The 22,759-nt window shown below is 42.4% G+C and overlaps 1 protein-coding gene across 1 annotated transcript in view; it reads right to left on the reverse strand.

Annotated features, from left to right (window-relative positions):
• Positions 1-22,759, reverse strand: part of ANKRD55 (ankyrin repeat domain 55) — a 369,279-nt gene that overhangs the window by 268,897 nt on the left and 77,623 nt on the right. Inside the window, exons 2-4 of the mRNA XM_057307266.1 lie at positions 18,198-18,391; positions 5,433-5,545; positions 3,515-3,562 (exon numbers count right to left, since the gene is read on the reverse strand). The gene's annotated coding sequence lies outside the window, so the exon portion shown is untranslated. The remainder of the gene's footprint in view (positions 1-3,514; positions 3,563-5,432; positions 5,546-18,197; positions 18,392-22,759) is intronic.

Here is a 22,759-nt window from a genome sequence, read left to right on the forward strand (position 1 = left end):
ATGAAATGGAAGGCTCTTCTTGGAAAGATTTTCTTGCTCTTAGAAAAAGAGATGTGGGTGGAGGGTAGTCTAATTTTTCTACTGGATATTATTGCATCTACCTATAACATTAGAACTGTGGTAGCCATCTTGTGACTATGAGGCAGGTCAGCCTGAGAACAAGCCAATGAGCCAAAGGTGGGAGAGTAGAAAGATGGAAAAAACCTTAGACCTTTGATGACATCATCAAACTGCTTTCATTAACCAGCCCTGGGACTTTCCTATCATGAGATTTCTTCTTACTCTAGATAATCTTCTTACATGAGATTAATGTGATTTTTTAGGCTGTCTTTAGTTGGGTTTTTCCTTACTTTCAGCTGAAAGCAACATACCAGATGCATGCATCAAATGGATTACACCATAATTAAGAAATTGGCAAACTATGGGCCCGAAAACTACTGCCCAGCTTTGTAAATAAAGTTTTATTGGAACACAGTCTCACTCATAGACTACTGTCGTCTTTTGTACTACAATAATAAAACTGAGTAGTTGTGATGGAGTCGAATGGCCCACAAACTTAAAATTATGCTATCAGGCCCCATCAAAGAAAGTCTGCAAAGTCTTGCCATTCTTGAATACATCCATTCTTTTACTGTTGCATATTGTTTTTCTAGTTTCTCTGAAAACTGTCTTCATTACATTAATTTTTAAAACCTCTCACTTGACCATATTCCTGCATAAACATCAAATGCTATACATAGAGAAAAGGTTCAATAATAAAATAAATAACACACTCATGGAAACAATTTACAGTCATCTCCCACATCATCTGTGATCTTACCAGAGTTGGCCAACGGTGATGATCAACACGTGAGACTGCATTTGCCACATATAAATAAGTACAGGTGATTACAACAACTAATTCAAAACTGCAGCCTAATCTAGAAGAAAAACAAGGAAAAAAGCTTTTCTTTCCCTTTTTTAAGTGTAAATCAGCCAAACTAAACTTCCTCCAGGGCTGAATGATGTTGTTGGGATGTACATCACAGTGAATGTTATTACAGCTGAGAGAGAAGGTCCTGGGCAGTCTCCAGTAGGCCAGCCTGAAGCATCCCGCTTTATGGTTGCACTCCCCTTCAGGGAGAAAGCTACTATTCAGTGACTAAGGCAGGATTCGAAGCCTGTCATGTAAATGGAGCCAACTGTATATTTAACTGATGTTTTGACTCCATGCCACACTGCTCCCTCTCTCTTAAAGAAGAAAAAGATCACTTCTTTTCAGCAAGTTCCCCACAATGCACTGCACGCTGAAGGCACCTTCCTTTAAATGATCTGCATGGCAGGCAGTCCTGTGGTTAAATTTGTGGCTGCACACAAGCAGGTTGCAGGAGGGAGTTGCTGACCAAATAACCTTTTGAACTTTGTGGGAAGGTCAAGCTGTAGCTGCCCCAGCCAAACATTTCTACTTGCTTCCTTAGAAGCTGCTCAGGAGACTCTCTTTGGTGCAGAAAGAGCAAAATGTTCACATCTTCTAAGTTCTTCTGGGGGCTTGCAGGATGCCCTCTGGGGCAAAACGCAAATAAACTGGCAAGGTGCATAATCTGAATAATCTTTGAGGATGAGCCAAGCCTTGTCCTTTTGTCAGAAGGAATCATCTAGAAGGAGTCTGGATCCTGGAGAAAGTCCAGAGTAAACAGCCCCTGAAGGCAAGGCTCTATAAATGCCCAGGATCTGACTGTGCTCTAAACATACACACACACAACACTCACTCACTCACTCACTCACTCAATGCAGAGTGCAGCAAAAACACCACAACCAAATCCTCGGGAAAACAACCAGAAAACCATTGGCTGCAATGTGCCAGACTCAGAGAATGGACAATCAGAGGCAGAAAGTTTCAAGTCCATGAATATTCAACAAGAATCAATGAAAGTGCTTTTGGAAAACTCCTGGTTGGCACTTCCAGCCTATTCCACAGTTACCTTCTTTCCAAAACATCTGATAGGGAAACCTTCTACTTCCTTTCCCAAAGAATGCTGGACGTGTGCTACATTTTCCATATCAACCATCCAAAACAAGGACAGCCCTCCCGCCCCATTTCTTAACTGAGACAGATACTAAAATCTGTGACTGAGAAAGCACGCATTTTATTGAAGGTTTTTAGCTCTTATAAGATTTAAAGTAATAATGATAGTTAATAAATAACTAAAGTAAATAAAAATTTTTATTTAAGAAGTTAGGATAAGAGCACTTAAAACTCGAGCATCTTGACTTTTATAACTTCAAAATATTTGATACAGGTTGTCTGCTACCTCACATAAATTTCAATATAGAGCCCTATCAAGTGAGCAGGGATAGTGGTTATTTATTTGATAGCAATGGAGGCTCAGAGTGAATAAACCATTTATAAAGTTTGCATTATTTTCTTTTAACCAGGTTTATGATCATTATTAAAATCATCTATGCTTCTAAATAAACAGAAAAACAGAAAAACTTAGAAAATTGTTCTCATAATTAAAAAACAAAACAGAACAGAACAAACTTCCAACCAAGGAAAAGAGCCTGTTTGGCAGAAAAGTGCAGGTTTTACTGTTGGGTAGATGGACATAACTAGCTGGGGCTTCAGAAAAGCTAGTTGGCTCTCTCAGTCTCGTTTTATCATCTGTAAAATGATGTGTGTAAAATGTAAAAGGCGTAACAGTATCTACCATGCAGGACTGTTATGAGAATTAGAGACAAAATATTCAAAGCTCCTGGAATATGGTAGAGCAACATGCCATAAGTGATAATTATATGCATTTGGAGTATTTTCTTTCAAAGCAGGCATTAAGGCATCAGTTATTTGGATTTTACATGTAATTAAAAATATATTTTATATATAATGTTCTATTACATTTATGGACATATACTGTTTATACACAAACTCTTTATAGACATACACTGCAGAACAGAAAGTGCATATACCCTCTTCCACCTAAACAATTCCCATTGTCAGACATACATATAGTTTCCCATCTCTACTCCCACCAATAACACTGTGATTAAAATCTTCATGCTAAAGCTTCATCTGCACTGATTTCTCAGGATCAATTTCCAGAAGTAGAATTACTAAGTCAATGGCCAATGATCCTTGTGTTCTAATTGCTTTCTGAAAGGATTATAGCAATGCTCACAAGCAAAAAGAAGTCGAGAAGAGGGTCTGCTCACCTCATTCCTACTACTTTCTGCCTCCATCACTCTGGAAATCTGTGAAAACGGGACCACAAAGAGAACAACTTTCTGGTTTTGATTTACATTTCTTTGATTACCAGTGCGGTTTAATTTTTCCAAATATTTCTTAAGTTGATTTGCAAATTAATTGTTCTTTTCTTTTCCCATTTTTTAAGTCTTAATGTTTTTCCTACAGATTTGTATGAGTTCCTTATTTATATGAAAAATGTTAACCTTGCTGAGTGCCACCTCAGCCAAATGGGCAGGGACAAACAAGGGAGAAATGACTAAAAGAGGACAATATTATAGGTAACAATGAACTTACTCGGTTCTCAGTAGAACTGGGTCCCATGATTTCTTCAACTCTCTGAGGCTGTACAGCATCCAGAAAGTAAGAAAACAAGAAGACAACCAAGTCACTAAGATGTTTTGAATACTAAACATGACTCTTCAATCTTTTATGCACCAAATATTTATTGAGCAACTACTCCATGTCAGACTTTGTTCTAAATGCCAGGGAAACTACAATGAAGAAAAGACACAGGGTCTCCACTTTCATGGAGATTATTTATTGAATGTTTCCTAAATGTCAGATGTATTTCCAGAGGCCTTCTCATTTCTGGCCTCAAGAACTTTATGTGGAAATATAATTATTTCTGTTTTTCAAATAAAAACACTAAATCTCAGATAGTTTGGTGTATTTGACCAGCAGCGGACAGCAAGCAGTTCAGTGTTAGAGTAAGGCTGTGAACCCAGGCACACAGGATCCAAAGCCCACATGGTTTTCACATTCCTAATAAATAAGATAAAACCCCAAGTACAGGCAGTCCTTGTATTGTTGTGCAGTATTGTAAAAATGACGTGCAGGCTGAAACTGTGCAAAATGATCTTAATAATCACCAGGCAAAAATTACAATTGGTCCATGACCTTTAGAAATTTTTGTCAAAATATTAATAACACTGTCACTGTCAGTTATAAATGTATAGGGAAATGAAGAAAATAGCAAAATATTTAGCACACTGATTGGAAATATTGAGAATTAAAGTATTTTATTTCTTTGTAAAAATTTATCTAGGGTAATTAGAGTAGTGTCTGCCTTCTTGTCATATAACTTAGAATACAGGGCAGGTACCTTTTCCACGCCTTGGTAAACTGTCAGTCTCCTTTCTAAACTTGGGTCAGCTTCACCATGTTATGCTTTGCACTTTCAATGTCGTGAAATATCCATGTGTCCCTCTAATGCGATTTTTTTTTGCTTGCATCCTGTCCTCTGGGACATCTTTAATTTTTTGTAATTTTCCTCATTTATGGTGATAAGTTCACCTTCGCTAAGTTCCTTTGGTTGCTTATCTTGAATCTTTAAAATGGCTCCAATGTCAAGATTCCCAGGCTCAGTTATATTTCCTAAACTCCGTTTATGTTCAATTTGAATTTTACTTCCTACGTTATCACTTTTTGTTTCTTTTTTCTCTTCCATTTTTGTTAGCCAATTCATTCCACTGATTATCCTGCAAATTGTCACACGGATTATCACTAAAGACAAGGTGGCAACACAACTACATACTTTGCTCTCTGTGGTAAACTGAATAACAGATGCACAGTGACCAATCACCAACTGAGTATGAAAGAAGGGACATGATTGTAAATAACTAATCATAATACACATATTTAAGAAGTGATTTGTATACTGACAAGTTAGCAGCTAAGTTCACATGCCATGGTAACTGAAATTTTAACTGTGTTGTTGGAGGGTGCTGCTTTTATTTTACTAAACTAACTGAACTGTAGTGACTGAAATTCACACATACTGGAATCCTGCAAAATGAGGATTACCTGTATTATTTTTGGGCTTCTTGGAACTGGGTCTCACATAAATGTACCAGTGAAATGATAGCACATTTTTTTAAAAAGGCAACATTGGGGGCGCCTGGGTGGCACAGCGGTTAAGCGTCTGCCTTTGGCTCAGGGCGTGATCCCGGCATTCTGGGATCAAGCCCCACATCAGGCTCTTCTGCTATGAGCCTGCTTCTTCCTCTCCCACTCCCCCTGCTTGTGTTCCCTCTCTCACTGGCTGTCTCTATCTCAGTCGAATAAATAAATAAAATCTTTTTTTTTAAAAAAAAAGGCAACATTGATGTTATCTTGCCAGTTTTCACACCCCCCAACAACATGTAAAATAGCAGGGTGTGGCCACAGAGAGCACTATTGTTTAATCTGTCAGTTGAAAACCCAGCCCACATACCTTCTCTCCTCACTCCAATGGACCTGCTTTTCTAGGATAATTTCATCTAGCTCACAAAGCATAGTGAAGATATTTCCTGTCTTCATGAAAAATACTTCCATCCTCTTCCTGCCCTAGTGAGGAAATGGAAAGAGAATGCTTATCCATCACAACAGGATGTAGAGCTGTGTACCTGGGTCCACCCCCATGTCTCAGATTAAATGTGCATTCATAACCAGGCACAAATCTAAGCAACATGCCATATGTGCAGACCTCAAGAGAAATGAGAACAAGCCTGAAGGAAGTTAGGCAGGGCAACTAGTCCCAAAGATATTGAATATTCTTTGCCACAACATTCCATTTCCTTTGTATCCTGGTTTTCATAGCACTCTACATAATGTCAGTGTGGGGCAAGGGGAAGACAGTGGTTGAGGGGCAGAGGAGTCTGCCTTTGTCTCATCATGGTGCAGATATAATTGTTAAAGTAAGAAAAGGGACACCAGGAGATGGAGGTGTATGAAAAGGGAAGTGTTAGGGTTGCCAGGATCATCCTAAGACCATTGCAGTTGGACAAAAGTATGTAGTAACGGGAAAGTGTCTTAGTTGGGGTTTCCCAGAGGCTGATCCTGAATACAGGTAGTTAATTTGGGTGGTAATGCCGGGAAGATCAGAAGAGTGGGAAAATGAACCATGGAAAGCAAGGAAGCAATACAGAATATGCCAATGAGCAGGTAGCTAATGTGAGGAATCAGGACTCAGTTGTCCTGGGACCTCTGGGGGGTATTGGAAAACACCTCAGAGTTGTCTCACCCAAGGAACCTCCTGGTTGCGGGCTACTTGCTATCTTGTAACTTCTCAGCATTTAGGGTCTACCTTGCATGTAGCAGAACACACCCTCAGAGGTGAGAGGAAGCCTGGAGGTAGACAGTCACAAATTCTTAGAGTATAAAACCATCTGGAGTTTACAAAATGGTGAGTACCAACAGATAAGGGTAACGCATCAACAGTGTCTGCCATTGGGTTATAATTATGGTCTAGGTATATTGTTCTAAACACTTTGCATGTATTAACTCATTCATACATGTAAGCCTACAGCAAGACAACAAGGTAGGTACTATTACCATCTTTTTATAAATTAGGCACAGAGAGGTTAAGTAACCCGCCCAAGCTCACAGGCTAGCAAGTGGTACAGGTAAAAATTATAAATCATATGATAAGGCTCCATATAACCTCTATACCATACTACCAACACCCACTGTGATGCCTGCTTGTCTTCTCTACTTCCTTTGTTTTTCTATAAACTCTCTTAGATGTTTAAGATTTACTGTATGGCTATGGAACAGCTTCATTTTTAAACAGGATAAGTGAAGAACATTTAAGGGAGCAAGGCACTTTACATGAGCAGGTCCCCAACATAATAAGGTACCAGCCAACTCCAAACAGGATACCTGAGCTTCCATGTAAGAAAGAAACACTCTTCTCTTATTTAAGCCACTGTATTTGGGGATCTTGTCATTACAGTGGCCCAATCCATATCCTAGTTAACACAGAGGATAACGTTGGAGCTTTAGTTACAGCTCCAGACAGCAAACACAAAAGAAGATATGCGGAACCAGCCCTGCCACAACACTAAGACCTTATATAGGAGGTGCTGAGTCAGCATCTGTGTACCTGCATTCCCGCCCCAGTTGTGCATGTTTCTTCTCTTGCTTTTACTAAAAGAAGGGCTCAGGCTCTTCTAGAATTTCCTTTCCTTGTACAGGGAGCTGTTACAAGAGACAACATGATTGAGTCCTCATTGGCTCCTCCACGAGTCACTGCTTGATTTTGAGTCTGCCTCACCAAACCAGTCCTGAAGTCTCAGCGCCCAGAGCTGTCAGCAAACCTCCCACTCCCTGTTTGTGTTGGCTTGTGTCACTGTGACACACTAGAGGTGTCGACTAAAGCTGTTTACTGGCTTAATTTAAAAACACCTTGAGGTGTTCTTAAAATTCTGCTTTGAGCAGCAAGAAAATAATGGAGATAAAGAGAATATAACAAAATTGTGTTGAAATCACATGGAAGAGCATGAAGAACTTTTGAAAAACTGGTATGTTATTTAAACCTAATCTCTCTCTCTCTCTCACACACACGTATATGTGTATACATATACAAAAACACACATATATGTGTATGTACACACATATATAATTTCAGGAGATCTTATCATTTTTATGGAGCTCAGCCATCCATACCACACATCACATCTCAGGCTACGTGCAACTCCATAGCATATTCTTCTAGGTTAAATAAACAACTAAAGAACAGACTAAAAATATTAGTTTAATGCGCTTGAAAAATAATAGCATCTAAAATCAGATTCCTGTTGCAAAAGCCACCACATAAGCTTCCCTGCTGACTTTTGTAGGGTCAAGGACCTTCTGAGAGTGAGATGCGGGCAGAACCAGACCAAAGTGAAGGGCTAAAAATCTGCTGACAGAGAATCACCAACTGCCCAAGTTAGAAAGCCATCTGTCCAATCTCTAGGAAACAGTCTGAAAAAGAAGATCACACACTAGCTAGCAGCAGAATCAGGGCCCAGATCTCCTTTCTTCAACATTCCACAGTACCTTCTGGTCTCCCTATTCTACTGCTCTTACTTCATGACAGTGCACTGCAACACCACATGAGAGGGAAAGTCTTGAGACACAATCCCTCTCTCTCCACCACCCTCGTATTTCCTAGTCGTGCTGCCCTGCCACCTGTCTTACCCGACTCTGACCCACAGTGCCTGGCCACCTGTCTTGGTCCTTGCAGGCTGGGATCAGTAAGAAGAGGAAGTTAAAAGGGAAGTCAGGAGAGGAGTGGGGCATGCTCTTTGCAAATGGGGAGGCTGAAGTAACAATGACAGGAGCAGTCCAGCGCTGCCGCCCTCCCACAGCCCAAGAGCAACATCTAGGCATCCATATACCTGCCTCTCTCCCATGTGTTGACATACAGATTCTTTGTCTCGGATCGAAGCTTTCAGCACTAAAACCCACCATCTATGTCATCTTTCTCCCACAAGTTGAAAGAATTTAGAAAGTTTCCTCAAAAGTCACCTAAACAGAGGCTTATAACTCAAGCTTTCTGGGTTTTGCCCTTTCTCTAGAGTGACTGTAGGAGAGGAGCTTGCCAGAACCAAGGCACTGACATCTCCAGCCCCTAGGTAGGCACAAATTGTCTTATCAGAGTGACCCACACAATGCCAATATTGATGGGACAGTTCTTTTTTTCTATTTGGAAAAGAAGGGACTTGCCCCTGCCCCAAGAGGGCAGGAGAGTGGATAGTCCAAGGTACATGTTCATAGCTAAGGACATCCAACCATCACCCCAGCAGCATTTCTCAATGTAACATTTAATCACTGCTTTAAAAGTTACTATAATTCCACAAAACATTTAGGAAAATATGATCATGATTATCTTTCAGTAGTGGTTCTAGCTTACAACTTTAAAATATAATCACATGGAAGTAGACCCTGCAAAAGACAAACTACATGTTGCACATTAGCACTGGTCTTTGTCTACTTTTGATTAATCTAAGTATGTTTTAAAGCACTTCTTAGGGGGAACCAAAGATATGTAATGTTTACACTACCACACCCCTAAATCCTCTGATTCTCAGCTTTGGGTCATTAGCTTGATACTATTCAATTCAGGCATATTTGGGAAATAAAGCTAAAGGACTGACAGAATTGGAAGATATAAAATGGATCCTATATCTATGCAAGTCTAAATTTTATTCAATGACTCTAAAAAGGGGAAAATTAAAAAAAGAAAGAAATCATAACACTCCCATGTGCTAGGTACCATTATTAGTCCCATTGTACAAACTGGGATGTCCAGCCTGGTTTGGTACTGGCTTGAGGCCACTGAGGTACTTACGTGGCAGAGTCAAGAAGCAATCCAAGAAAGTCACTCTGGATTGTATGCTCCTAACCAGTGTGTTATACTGCCTCTCAATGCCTAGAATATTCTTAAATGTAGCATTTTTGAGACGTGTTCATTCATATATATTTAGTGATGGTGTGTCTGTGCCAAGCATTTCACACTAGTTGCTGAGGATACAAACAGTTGAAAATGACCAGGTTCCTGCCCTTTGGAGTTTACATTCTAAATATATAGAATTAAGCTTGCATAAAACAAAGAATAATTATAGAAATAAATAAAACTAATATGTTGTGATAAATGCTATGAAAAAAAATGAAGACCCTAAGATATTAAATAATGAAGAGGACTCTCTTCACCTAAGTTCTCCATGGAAAGCTTGGCCAGGAATTGCATGCAGGTAGTTTATTTTGGGAAGTGACCCCAGAGAAGAGAAATGGGGACTAGGGAAAGGAAAAGAAGGAAGGAAGAAAAGCTGAAACTAGGGTAAAGTTTCAAGTTGGTCACTCCTGGGGTCTATGCGGTTGATCCTGTTGGGACACTAAGGAACTGTGTAGAATGCTCCTCAAAACTGTCCACCCAAGGGACAGAAAAGTACTGGCCCATCAGCTTCTATTGGCCATGGTTTGTCAATTCCCACCCATTCCCCAGCTGCACATGTGAAGGTCCTGCTGCAGCATCAGAAAAAGTCCTGGAGTCTCTGGAACCCTGGAGCAGAACCTGAGAGAAGCCAAGTGCAGCTGAAGCTATTAGGTGACACCTGAACAAGACTGTTGCCATCACAATGGCTGGAATAAGACGTGGGCTGAGAGGGTCTGAGGCAGGCACAAGAGATTATCTGCTTAGGTGGGTGGGTCAGAGTAGGCCTCTCTATGGAGGAGGCCTCAAAGATGACATCTAAGGAAGAGAAGAGCTAAGAATAGCAAGAGCTGGGAGAAGAGCACTTCTAGGCACAGGAAACAGCATGTTAAAAGGCCCTGAGAAAGAGCGTGCATCTTTCAGGAACCAAAAAATCAGGTAGTTGTGGTAAAGAAGGGGGCAAGGCAGCCCACGATGTGATAGTAAAAAGGACATAGACCAGATCATGCAGAACGTTGGAGGGCATGATCAGGATTATATTCTAAGTGGATATGAACTCATTAAGGGGTCATAAAAATGTACCCTCCTAATCTCCAAGAACCACAGGTATGAAGCTTAGAAGTCATGCTACTCTAAGAAGGACAAACTGGTTGACAGTACAACTGACCAAAGATCCATACTGGGGCCAAAAGTGAAGGCTTTCTTTCAAGTTGGGGCAAAGGTGATGGTTTGTCTTGGGCTGTACTGCCAGGCTCAATAGGCAAGAATCCAATCATCAACACATTGTCATGAAAACAACTTAGAACCAAAGCTGGGATGGGGCCAGGAGCAGGATGGATAGATACTGTTTGGGGAACTCTTAGGGGTCAGGGTGCCTTAATTTCCTTTGTCTGCTGTTAGCATTGATCATCAATGTAGAAAAAAGTCTCAAGTCTCCAAGACCTGGAGGAACAAGAATCTGAAAGGAACTCTGGGACGCCTGAGTGGTTCAGTCAGTTAAGCAACCGACTCTTGATTTTTGGCTCAGGTGATGACCTCAAGACCTCATAAGCCCCCCCTTCCCCCACTCTAAAATAAATAAATAAATCTTAAAAAAGGAAAGAGAAAAGAAAAGTGAAGCGAAGAGAAGGGTAGGGAAGGGAAGGTTAAGGAAAGGAGGAACTCTGTACTAGGAGCTCCTGACTCTCTCCCCTTGAGGTGCATTTTCATCCTCCCCTAAGAAGTCTTTCTGATTTCTACTGCAACTGCTGGGCTGGACCCAAAGGAAGGCATTAATGTTCTGATCCAAGCCTCAACAAAACCCCTTTCCCTTGATATATTTGTTGAACAGGAATTGCTTGTCTATGTTTATTTAAACATATTTGCCACATGATTAATGAGTAACATGAACCACTTACACCTGGGAATCATTAAACCTGTCATTTCCATTTCCCTTGCCTGTCTGACCTTTCCCTAGCTTACAGGTACAGCACTATACATCCTATCCTGTCTCTTTAATACCTTTTATGGTTGTGTTACTCAGAGTAGGCTAGATGTTAACAAGAGTAAAATTCCAGTGGCTTAACGCAACAGGTTTATTCTCATTTCTGTCACAGTCCCATGCAAGATTGCAGTGAAGTTCCATGCAGTCATTTAGGGATTCAGGCTCATTCCTTTTTACAATTCCACCTTCCTCTGAGTCTTTGGAATCATCTCCATTTGGCCAGGAGAGAAGCAAACAGAGCTTGCGGAAAAGGTTCCTGGTCTTCAGTGAGGCACACTGACTTTGATGAGAACCAGTTTCATCTCCCAGCCCTGCTTCTGCCCTGATGCACAGGGAGCAAGAAGCACCATGAGTGGGAAATCAAAAAAGAGGGGACCCTGGATACCACTGGGCACCAGCAGCTTCCACCACAGTGATGAAAGAAAACAAAGCACCTTCTAACTACTATGACAAATATGGAAACTGTGCATGTGCTATATCATGTAATAAAGGGCAGGGACAAAGAAATATGCCTGGCTTCCTAAAATGCATATAGCAACAATACAGAGTACTCAAGTACATGTAGGTGTCTCTTTCTCTCCATGACCCTATAGTTGTGAAACTTCTGAGCCTGCAAAGATTTATTATTATTATTATTATTATTATTATTATTATTATTAACCTTTCTTTTGAGTTGTGGTAATATATATATATATATATCATAAAACTTATCATCATAACCATTAATTGTACATCTCAATAAGTGTTAAGTACATTCACATGGTTGTGCTACTAATTTCAAAAACTCTTTCCATAACTTCGGAGTAATAAATTAACATTCAAGAAAACTAATAGGATCTATGTTTGCGATTCCCCACATAAAGACTGTAAACATTTTTTAAGAGTTCTGTAATAGCACGGTTATTTTAAGATCAATTTATAGTATACTGATCGTAATTAAAGAGTATTATTTATTCTTTTGTTTTTTAATTGTAATAAAATACATGACTCTAGAACCCGCCTCAGGTGGGGCCAGAGGATGTGCATAAAGTGGAGAGGACGTAGAAAGCTCCATAATTGAATCGATGTCTGATACACCACTTGAATAAATTCTTCCATGACTTTCCATAGTTCTTGCTTCATAACATGATAAACTATTTGAACTGAAAGGGACCTTAACGCATCTAGTTTCTGCAAAGATCACTGCAGGTTTCTCTCACACTGCCTTGAATTCAAGTCTGTATATAATCCTTTACCAGGCTGCACGAGCCTGTGGGTACAATAGAACTATCCCCCACTGCAGTCATCTGAACTTACCCGCTCCTTGTCCCATGTTTCAGCTCACCTCCAACTGACACCCAACAGGGAGTCAGCAGGCAGTCCCTCAGGCAGGCTCCCCATTCTCCTGCTCTAGACGTCCTTTAGGTGGGCTCTTCTGGTGCCTCTCATCACCACTACCTCCACTGCTGCTACCTGGCCCCACACACAATGCGAAGATCCATGTCCTGGGAGCCATCACCTATGATAAGCTCCCCAGGCTATGACTCTTCCTGATGGACAGGCTGTTCTTCCCGGGATCAAAGCCTGACCACGACCTGGGCATACCTGCAGAGCAGGGCTCCCTTCCATATTTCCTAGAAGCTAGAGAGCCCTCTCCCCATAGGACTATCTCCACCCTATGTGGTGAGCCTGGAGAACAGTCACTGGCTTGACCTCTTTTTCCCTCCTTCACCCCCAGCAACCCCCAAGTACTGAGCACAAACCTTACCCTTGTTGGCTCTCTTCCCCCAAAGCAAAGAAGCTCAGGGAGAGGCTTCCCTATGCTTCCAGCCCCATCAGTCCTTCGTGCAGCCTCTGACATGTCTGAGTCTCAAGTTCATGTGCTTTTTTGTCTTTCCTGGACATCATAAGCTTTCTGAGGACAGATGAGCTGGTGTCTTCTGTGCACAGAGAGCACCATGGCTATAAACTGCCCGACAATGAATGAGTAAAGGAACACAGATGCACACTACACTTTCCTTGGTGGCCTAACCATTCCAAGACAGGTAGTAGTAAGGTGTCATACTGTTTCTAAAACAATTGTTTTCATACATATAGGTGTTTTATTTAAACAACTTACTATGTTTCTGATCTCTCTAAATCTGACATTTTCCACTCAACAACTAGAGATTAATATTCACCAGCACTATAGGATGAAGAACATTATCAGATTCCATCAGAATGATTATTTATGTTTTCTACTCAAATAATAACAATATTCTTTTTTAAAAAGTCCAACCAAGATTGCTCCTTCCATGTGTCGTGGCCCAAGCAACAATGGAGAGCCTGGTAATCAGACACCTGAGTTCTTCACAGTGTAGCAATGAATGATTCTTTTCTTTCTCTGTTCACTGGTGTTTTCTAGTCTTACCCTCCATTTCACAGCTTTGTTAAACATTCAGGTCAAGGTCAGAGCAAGGAACTATTTCAGGGTGGAAGGAACCGAATTTGGCTTACATAGAGGTCAATGGCCTCTCCCCATTGACAACACTTAGCACCCAGCCAAGGAGTCTGTCTCTAGATTCCAGCAGAGAAAAAAACAAAAGTAAAAAAAACAAAACAAAAAAAACCCCCCAAAAACCTCCCTCAAGAAAATGTCAATTTTGCTCTGTTTTGCCCCAGGCTAATCCTGTTTCAGGTTACAGGGCAGCAGTTCCTTGCAGAGGGGAAGTACTAAACCTGAATTCTATTTCTAGCACTCACTCAAATGCTCCTCGACCTTATCCTGGCCTCTTCATCAGCTTTGTCCCACCCCCTGCCCAATCCTGGCTCTAAACTGCTACCCTCCAGCATTTCTCTACTAATGGTATTATTGTGTGTAAGTGTGTAACACAACGGAAAATTCCCTAAAACTTTAAACCCAAGTGGTCTTCATTACAAGGAGCCACTAATACCAACCAGCCTAAAGGGGTTTCTGGGAATGAGCCTCAAAAGTCTGGCTTCCAGTACTTGCGACATTAAAAGTCTAAAACTGACCACTAAGGAATAGGGACATAGGAATACCGATCTTCCCTGGAGGCAGAATTCACCCCTTACCTGGGAGGCATAAACATACCCACAAAATCTCCTACAGGAAGCCATGGCAAACCACCCTGTGTTTAGCCCACATTTTAGCGATTTACTCTGGTCACATGGGAGCCATTTGTAGCACTGGCATCCATAAGTTGTTGAAGCAAATAAACCTGACCCTACTAGTGAGGGGAGAGGAAAAAAAAATTCCCTTCTGGAGATGCCAGTTCCAGTGTATTTTGTGAAAACAAAAGCGACTCTGCGTAATAGTAGAGGCCATTTTTCCAATACTTTGTAGCGAACCATGATTACACATGGTGCTGCAGCCATGTTTCTGGAGGCAGCGCTGGCTTCCCTGAGAAGGCACACCTTGGAGGAGAACAGCTGAATCAAATAGTGACTTTACCTCTTAGGCACTGGGTGACCTTGAGCACTCATATCATGTCCTGGTCTCAGTTGCTTCTATACAATGGGGTTTCTACATGGACCTAATTGATCATATTTCCAGACAAATGAGAAAATGCCTGTCCAATGTTTTTAGCTCTGTGTCTGAACATGCCAATTACTTTATGAATGTTACCTATTAACAATAATTATAATACTAAGGCTCATGAAGAAAAATGTCATAGCCAGGGAACTCATGAAAGATGACCAAAAGAACTGATCCTATTAACCCCTTTTGGCCTAAAGCATTCTAATAGATACTTCTATCTTAGCACCTATTACATGTCCTTGTACTCTTTGTTTACTTGTTTATATCCCCACAATTCTGAATCTCCTCTCTTTTTTATCACTTTATCGCAATATCTCTCTAGCACATTCCTTATAGAACCTTTGTTGAGTGAATGGAAAATCAAGTGGGAGGGAAAATTTGTCTCATAAAGCCAAAACAGTTGTTTCCTATATAAATTATTTCTAGAAAAATAGCATTTTGCTTATTTATTGTGAACTGTTTTCCCTTTCCCTCCTCTGTCTGTCAGGAACACCAAGTCCCAGATTCAGAGTAATTTGCCAAGAGTTGTTTAGGTACTAAAAGTGTCCAAATCCATGAAAGATTTTTGATGGGATGAGTCCATTTTCAACCCTGTTGTGGCCTGCAGATGTGGAAGCTAGGAATTTCAAGGTGGATAAAAGGAAACAGAGTCAGTAACTGCACAAATGAGCCTCTTACTATGGAAATACGTGGGTCTTTGAGGAGTGAACATCCTCAGCTTTCTAAAGAAGGACTATGAGCCAGCAGAGTGAAGCAAGTCTTGTCCCATTGCTTCTCTTGTTTTGGCAGTGGGCTTTTGAAGCTCACTACAGATGTGATGCTGGGGGGCCCATTTTAGTTTGTAGAATGTTGTTTAATCCATCAGAACAACTGCAGTAGATATACTGAAAAGTATGAGACTCAACTTCAGCAGTTTAACAGCAGGCCATTATCTCAAATTGGAACTTATGAACTTATTCAAACCATTATTCGAGCTTATTCAAATGAATCTGAGCTCCTACTAATGGGACTAGCTATATAATTTGTAAATCCAAGTACAAAATGAAAATGCAGAATCCTCTTCAAAACTTATTAAGCATCTCAGGATGGTAACAGCAGACCAGTAACCCAAGCATGGGCAATGGGCACAGGACAGAGGCTCTAAAACCAGCCTTGCCTGCTAAGGACAACTTCCTAAGCCAGGCACCAACTATGTTCAACTCCTCCACAGTAGGCCAGCGGCTGCAGCAGAAAAACAAAAAACCAGCACCATTAAAACCTCAATGTCATCCCTCTCCCAAACTACCGCACTTCCTCATAGCCTCCATCAGATGGCCACTTTCCACTTGTGGTTTCCCCCTGCAAGTCTTCACTGTTCATAAAGCAATTAAAAGATATCAAACACACACACACACACACACACACACACACACACACAGCATCTAAAGCCCTACAGAATTACCTCCCTAATACTTGCAGTTGGTTTTGAATGATGTGCCTGAATGGGAGTGTCAAGTAGAAACATCGCACATCAAAGCCAAAGAAGCTAAATTCAAGGTTGCAAACCAAAATCCCACGGAAACGCTGTTAGGAGATACGCCCCCGCCCCCAAAGTCTCTGCCTCACACAGTAAGCCGCACAAGTGAATTGCTTTCTGAATATTCCCTTCAAGACTTGGGGGAGGGGGGGGGGTAAATCCTGAAATGGCTGTAATTGCAGAGAGTGAAAAGAGAAGCTGAGATAACAGGCAGGCAGGGGCGTAATTTCATTCTCGCTGGTGGATAATTTGATAAGAAACCTGGATTCTGAGCGGCCACACAATGGCCTATTTATCCGGCTCTCACGCACCACCCGCAGCCCCGGCTGGGAATCACGGGGGTGGCAGCCGTCCCCGGAAAACGGCGGCGCTCTGGCACAGGAAAGCCAGCTGATAAACTGATCTGCAGACAACGCTTCTTCCTTCCTGGGAAGCAGCCACAAAGGCCGCCAGCTGACCTCGGCCGAAGCTGTTCCTCGGCCGAGGAGAGCGAGAGGTGGGAGGAGGGGGAGCGGCGGGATAGGGGTGAGAGGAGGCAGGGAATCGCCGACAACTCCCCCCCCCCCCCCGCCCCCGCCCCGGCTTCCCAGAGTTTCCTTTGGCAAAAGCATCACACGGCGTGACTCCGACCGAGCCCACGCTAGCACAGCTCGTCTCCTAGTCTCTCCAAGCCCAGGCGGAACAGCGTCCGCGTCCCCATCCCCACCCCGCTGCCCGGCCCCTCCACAGCTAGGCGGCGGCCCATAGGCCCTTCCGGCTGGGGCTGGCTTGGCCCGGGCTGGGAACTAATTTGGTTCGGGGAACGGGAACCAACTGGCAAGGCCCTCCCCGACAGTCCTCTGGGGTGGCCCCTCCCTACAGCCTTCGGTCAAAAGCAAAAAAGAAACACAGACATTTGTGTCACCCTATTAAGCACACAGGGCTTTGAATGGTGCACCGGGCGCAAAGAGTTCTCATCCTCCCCCTGGCAGGAAGCAGGCAGAAAGTTCCTAAAATTTCCCCGTGAACTTCCCTGGAGACAGAGAACCTTAATAGTTAATTTATTTCCTTTTCCTCTCTTCTTCCTCTTCCTCCTCTTCCTCTTCCTCCTCCTCCTCTTCCTCCTCCTCCTCCTCCTCCTCCTCCCCCTCCCCCTCCTCCTCCTTCTCCTTCTTCTTCTTCTTTTTCATGTGAAAACATCTTATTTTCATGTTATTTTTTAAAAGACAATTAGAAACATGGGCAGGAGGTCAGATGGGGGATTTTGAGATGCCCCAGGCACTCCCCAGGAAGCTCTGTTTTGGGGAGAGTTGACCCAGCAGCTGGTTCCTGCTGCTCTAAAATGTGTGCTTTCACTTTTTCACTACCCAAACAATTTGGTTTGGAGTCTTGAGAGCCTTGGAAAGAGCTGCCTACAGAAGAAAAGTTCTGGAAAGGGCAGTCTCCCAGAGAGCAAAAACCCAGGGGAGGAGGAACTAGCTCTGTGAACTTGGGGACCTCTGCCTGCTGGCTTGGGGTTGGGGGTCTTCAGGCCTCCAGACCTCCAGGCTGCAAGTGGGGTGGTCAGCTGGGAACCAGGATGCCCTTGATCTGCTTTCCAAATTGTACATGACTCCCACAGGGGACTAAAGGCATGAAGGGGGTCAGATCTTTAGCTGTTTGTATGGCCTGCAGCAGGAGGCACTATTTATCATCAGTTCACTGAAGCCCTACTCCAGAGGGCTCCAAGGAGCTCACATCTCTTACCTCCAGGGAGGAGGACCCCACATTCCATCTCTTAAGTTTAAGAGAAGTTTCTCTTACTTTCTCAGTATACTGCCATCAGCAGCATTGTCAGCCTTCGGGGCTTGAGCTCTGGAAGGAAATCTTCAATTTACTGGCTGCAGGGAAGTACTTTGGAGAGCAGTATAAAGTATTCCACGCCTAAGGGCACAAGGTCTCTGAGTGGATTCTTCCATAAACATCGCTCTTTCCAAGGGACAGAGTTGCCTTTTCACCTACAGGAACAAAGAAGTTGCAGTAAAGACCCCTGATGTTCTTTGGTGTTTGGGAGATCTAAATAAATTAGCCCTACTAAGTAAGGCTTTCATGATACCAGGAACTGCCTTCTAGTGAGCCTGAAGGTCCTGGGACCCTTCCAACCCCCCCCCCCCCCCCACACACACACGATTTCTCACATCTTGGGGTTTGGTAGAGTTCACAGGAGAGAAAGATGTGAGGGCAGCAAGCAGTGGTCACCTTTGGCCTGAAATGAACTTCTTTGGGGTTTTTATATCCATCTATCCACTACAGGGAATTGTTTGCTATAGTGCTTCAGGAAAATGAGAAGTACTTCATTCCTAAGAATAAATTGAGAATCCTGTTTGAGATCCAGTTATTCATATTATAGTTTTGGACAATATAGAAAAGAATATGAACTGTGGTGACTATTTTCAGATGAAGGAGACTATGCATTTGCAGGTCATAAGTTTTACGATCTATTCTTAGTATCAATATCTTTGCAAAGACATCTGGGTAAAGTTAAACCATACCCTGAACACTTGTTTAATAAGCTTTCACAGGAACCTATTGAGAAAGGCTGTTCTTTGCCTCCCAGACTTTATCTTTGACTATGGCTGTCCTCACACCCCCAATGGGATAATCCCTAAGAAGAATGGGCTCTAAGCATTCTAACCCCATCCACAGCTAATGCCTCATCCAGTACCCTTGTCTCTGCCTTTATTGGATTGCAGACCTGACCCCTGACTCCCAATAGCTTTCACTGTCTCCTCTTCCCACTCTGCCCTCAGCCCTCAGATCTAATGGCAGACACGCAACTTCCCTGACCTTGACTCTCCATAGTCTCCCTCAAGTCCTGCCCTTCTCAGTAGCTCCCATGTTATAGCCATTGGCCTCTGTGGCAGGTGCTTCTGGGAGGCCTGATATGCTCCTGCCCCCCAGGAGGGGGTTCTGACACATGCTGCCCTTCAAGTTGCTTATAATACAACATTAGACAGCAAATACCTAAGAGACTTTAAATTGTGGTCAATTACTACCATGAATAAATGCACAAGAATACCACAGTTCTCTTACAAGAAAGTGATTAGGATTCAAAACCATCTACATATAATATTTCTACAGAATGGCCTCTTGTTTAGACTTGGCCATCTTCAGTCTTCTATAGAGTCATCTCTTCTTTTCCCTCCTGGTTTAGTAGAATGAGCTTTGCAAAGGGCAGAGTTCGTGCCTTCTCACAACTAAGGATAAAAAAGGCAGCAGAGAGGTCCGGTCCCCAACCTACTGTCCCTCCAACCCACTGGTCAGTGTTATCACCTCACTGGCCAATCGGCATCAGAAAGAACAGAATTCCAGCCAGCAGGACTATTTTTCAACATTAAAGTCCTCCTACTACCTACAAAGTAATGTAGCAGCATGGAAAACACTCTGATAGCTTCTCAAAAGCTAAACATAGAATTGCCATATGACCCAACAATTCCACTCCTAAATATATACCCAGAAGAAGTGAAAACAGGTACTCAATACACTTGTATACCAATGCTCATGGGAGTGCTATTCACAGTAGCCAAAAGGGACAAACAACCAAAATGTCCATCAATGGATGAATGGATAAACAAAATGTAGAATATTATTCGGCCTTAAAAAGAAATGAAGTACATGCTAACAACATGGAAAAAAATATGCTAAGTGAAAGAAGGCAGAAACAAAAGCCATATATTGTATGATCCCATGTATATGAAAGGTCCAGGTGAGTCCAGAGACAGAAAGCAGATTAATGGTTGTCAGAGGCTGAGGGGAAGGGAAGTATGGGGAGTGACTGCTTAATGGGTATGGGGTCTCCTCTGCAGGTGACGAAAATGTTTTGGAACTAGATAGAAGTGATAGTTGCACAACATGTGAATGTAGTAAATGGCACTGAATTGATCACTTTAAAATGGTTAATTTTATGGTATGTCAATTTTACCTCAATTTAAAAAAATCCTCCACCTTTGAAGGATCAGTTTATTAAGTCCTTCCCATCCTAATGGTCACTCTTTGGGTAATGGAAGATTGAACGGGGAGAAGTTAGGAGGATGAAAATGACAGATGTCTACTTTTCTCCTATCTAGTTGATCACAGTGATGATAATGACAACGATAATGGTAATTGATGATGAAAATGAAGAAAGGAGGCTTAAAAGGGGTCCTGCAAGTCAGGGCAAAACAGTATCCACAGCTTACCTAGAGCAGGACAATATTCCTCAGCCATCCTAACCCTTGAGCCACTATGCTCCCACTGTTTCTGAATCCTTGTCCAGAATCAGGGCTGGTAAGTGATGGAATCAGGATCTGCATCTGTGTTTGTCCAGTAGCAGAGCCAACATTACTTTGACTATACTACAGCATCTCCCTTAAGTGGTGGTAGATAATTATAATGACAGCTCTGGGATCATTAGAAGACCTTCTCCCTAAACTTGTATGTAATAAGAATATTAGCTATCAGTAAGTATTTAGCACATACCAGGCACAATTCTACATGACTGACATATATTAAGCTGTTAATTCCCACTGTAGCCCTATGAGCTAGGCACTATTGGTATCTCCATTTCACAGATGAAGAAACTGAGGAACAGAGAGATTACAATCATGCCCAAGATCCCATAGCTATCAAGCAGTGGTGTCTGGACTGATGTTCAAAAAAAGGCTGCTGGCCGTGAGGCCTCTATAAGAGCTTGCTCTATGAGCACCTGAATGACTACTCCTGGCTCTTCTCCTTCCTAGTGGAATTCCAACATATTTCTCCTTTGTTCTTTGCAGGAGGATCATGTCCTCTAACATCTGGCCATGCTGCCTTTGGCACCAAATCTATATACATACCCTGGACCAGAGACTTACTGAGTTTCCTTAACAATATTTTCATGCTGTTTCCTACATTTGGGATATAAATATAAATGTTTCCTACGTTTGTCTTTCGTTTGCCTTTGCTATTGTTTGTGGGATGAGCTCTCGGTGAAAGGACATTGAGACAGTAAACAAATAGCTTTGGTTCCGAAATTAAAGGCTTTTCTTTGCTGCTGCAGGAATCTCTCTATTAAAAAAGATTCATTCTTTTTCTTGGGGAGTGGATGTGGGAGACTGATTCATGATTTTGTTTTATTAGTGAGTTCACAGAGGCCCAGGAAACTCATTTTGGATTGCCATTTTGCTTTTCTCTTCCTCCCTCTCCACCATCCCCCCCAAAACAGTAATACTGTGCCACAGAGCCATGAATCTCCCTAGTGAATTCAGAGTATTGGGAATCTAGTTGGGGAAAGACGCTGCTAGCCTGAGGAAGAGCTGAATGTGGCCTCAGTAATATCTGCTCTAATACATCCCCTTCCTAGTCGATAGAAAAGAATCTTGAGCCCCAAATAGCAAAAAGATGGTCACATTCATAGCTCATGGTAGACATAGAACTTAAACACTGGCCAGCTTTCTAGTTCCATATCCAAAGTTCTTCCCTACCCTGACACCTTCCTCTTCAAGCTGCCTCTGAAAGCAGCAGAGCAGTGTTAAAGGAGTCCAGGTTTGCCTGGTAGAGGTTAGGCTAGCAGCAGACACCAGAGGTGTTAGAAGGCAGGAGGGCCAGGAGCAAGGCTCAAGGCAGGGGTAATAAAGCAAAGTGTCCAGTCTTCAATCCAGTGTGTCACTAATTTCAGAGCCACGTGGTCCAAAATTCTTGATGGTTTCTTGATAGAATACTTGCTCTGGAAATCACATGAGATGGTTAAAAGTACAAAGTATGATGCTCTTTCACTGAGTACCCAGAGTATTCCTGGTTCTGGACAAGGAGCTTTCTGCGTATCATTTTAATTCCCAGAACAACGCTAAGATGTATGTTTTATTAATCTCCTTTAACAGATGAGTAAACTAAGGCTCAGAGAGGTCACACAGCCCCCAAATACCATATACCCACAGATTTGCTTGACCCTAAGGTTAGGAGACTTTGCACTAAGCCACATAGCCACCCCCAAATGAGCCTGGGGGTTCTTATCTCAGAATCCTGAACTTCTGCAGTGGATCTGTTTTCCAAAAGTAATTTTTAAATTGTTATTGGCATAGTATCCATTTTGCTAGATTTAGTCCCAATAGGACCAATGGGAAATCCCTATGGGAGGACATGGCTCTGACCTCATTTAAGACACCCTGGGGCCATGTCTGTGTTCTTAAGGCACTCAACAGATCATCTGGAAGGGTAGGTGGTGGGCTTGTCCTCTCCTCTATCACTCGAATGGGTCATCCAAGCCACTGGTAGAGCGGCTAAGAAGCAGGAACTCTGGCATCACACTACCTGAGATGAATACCAGCTATCATTTGCCAGATACAGAATCTTGGACAAGACACACTTGG

The sequence above is a fragment of the Ursus arctos genome, unplaced genomic scaffold (genome assembly GCF_023065955.2).
Source record: "Ursus arctos isolate Adak ecotype North America unplaced genomic scaffold, UrsArc2.0 scaffold_5, whole genome shotgun sequence".
In the NCBI taxonomy this organism is placed as follows: domain Eukaryota; kingdom Metazoa; phylum Chordata; class Mammalia; order Carnivora; family Ursidae; genus Ursus; species Ursus arctos.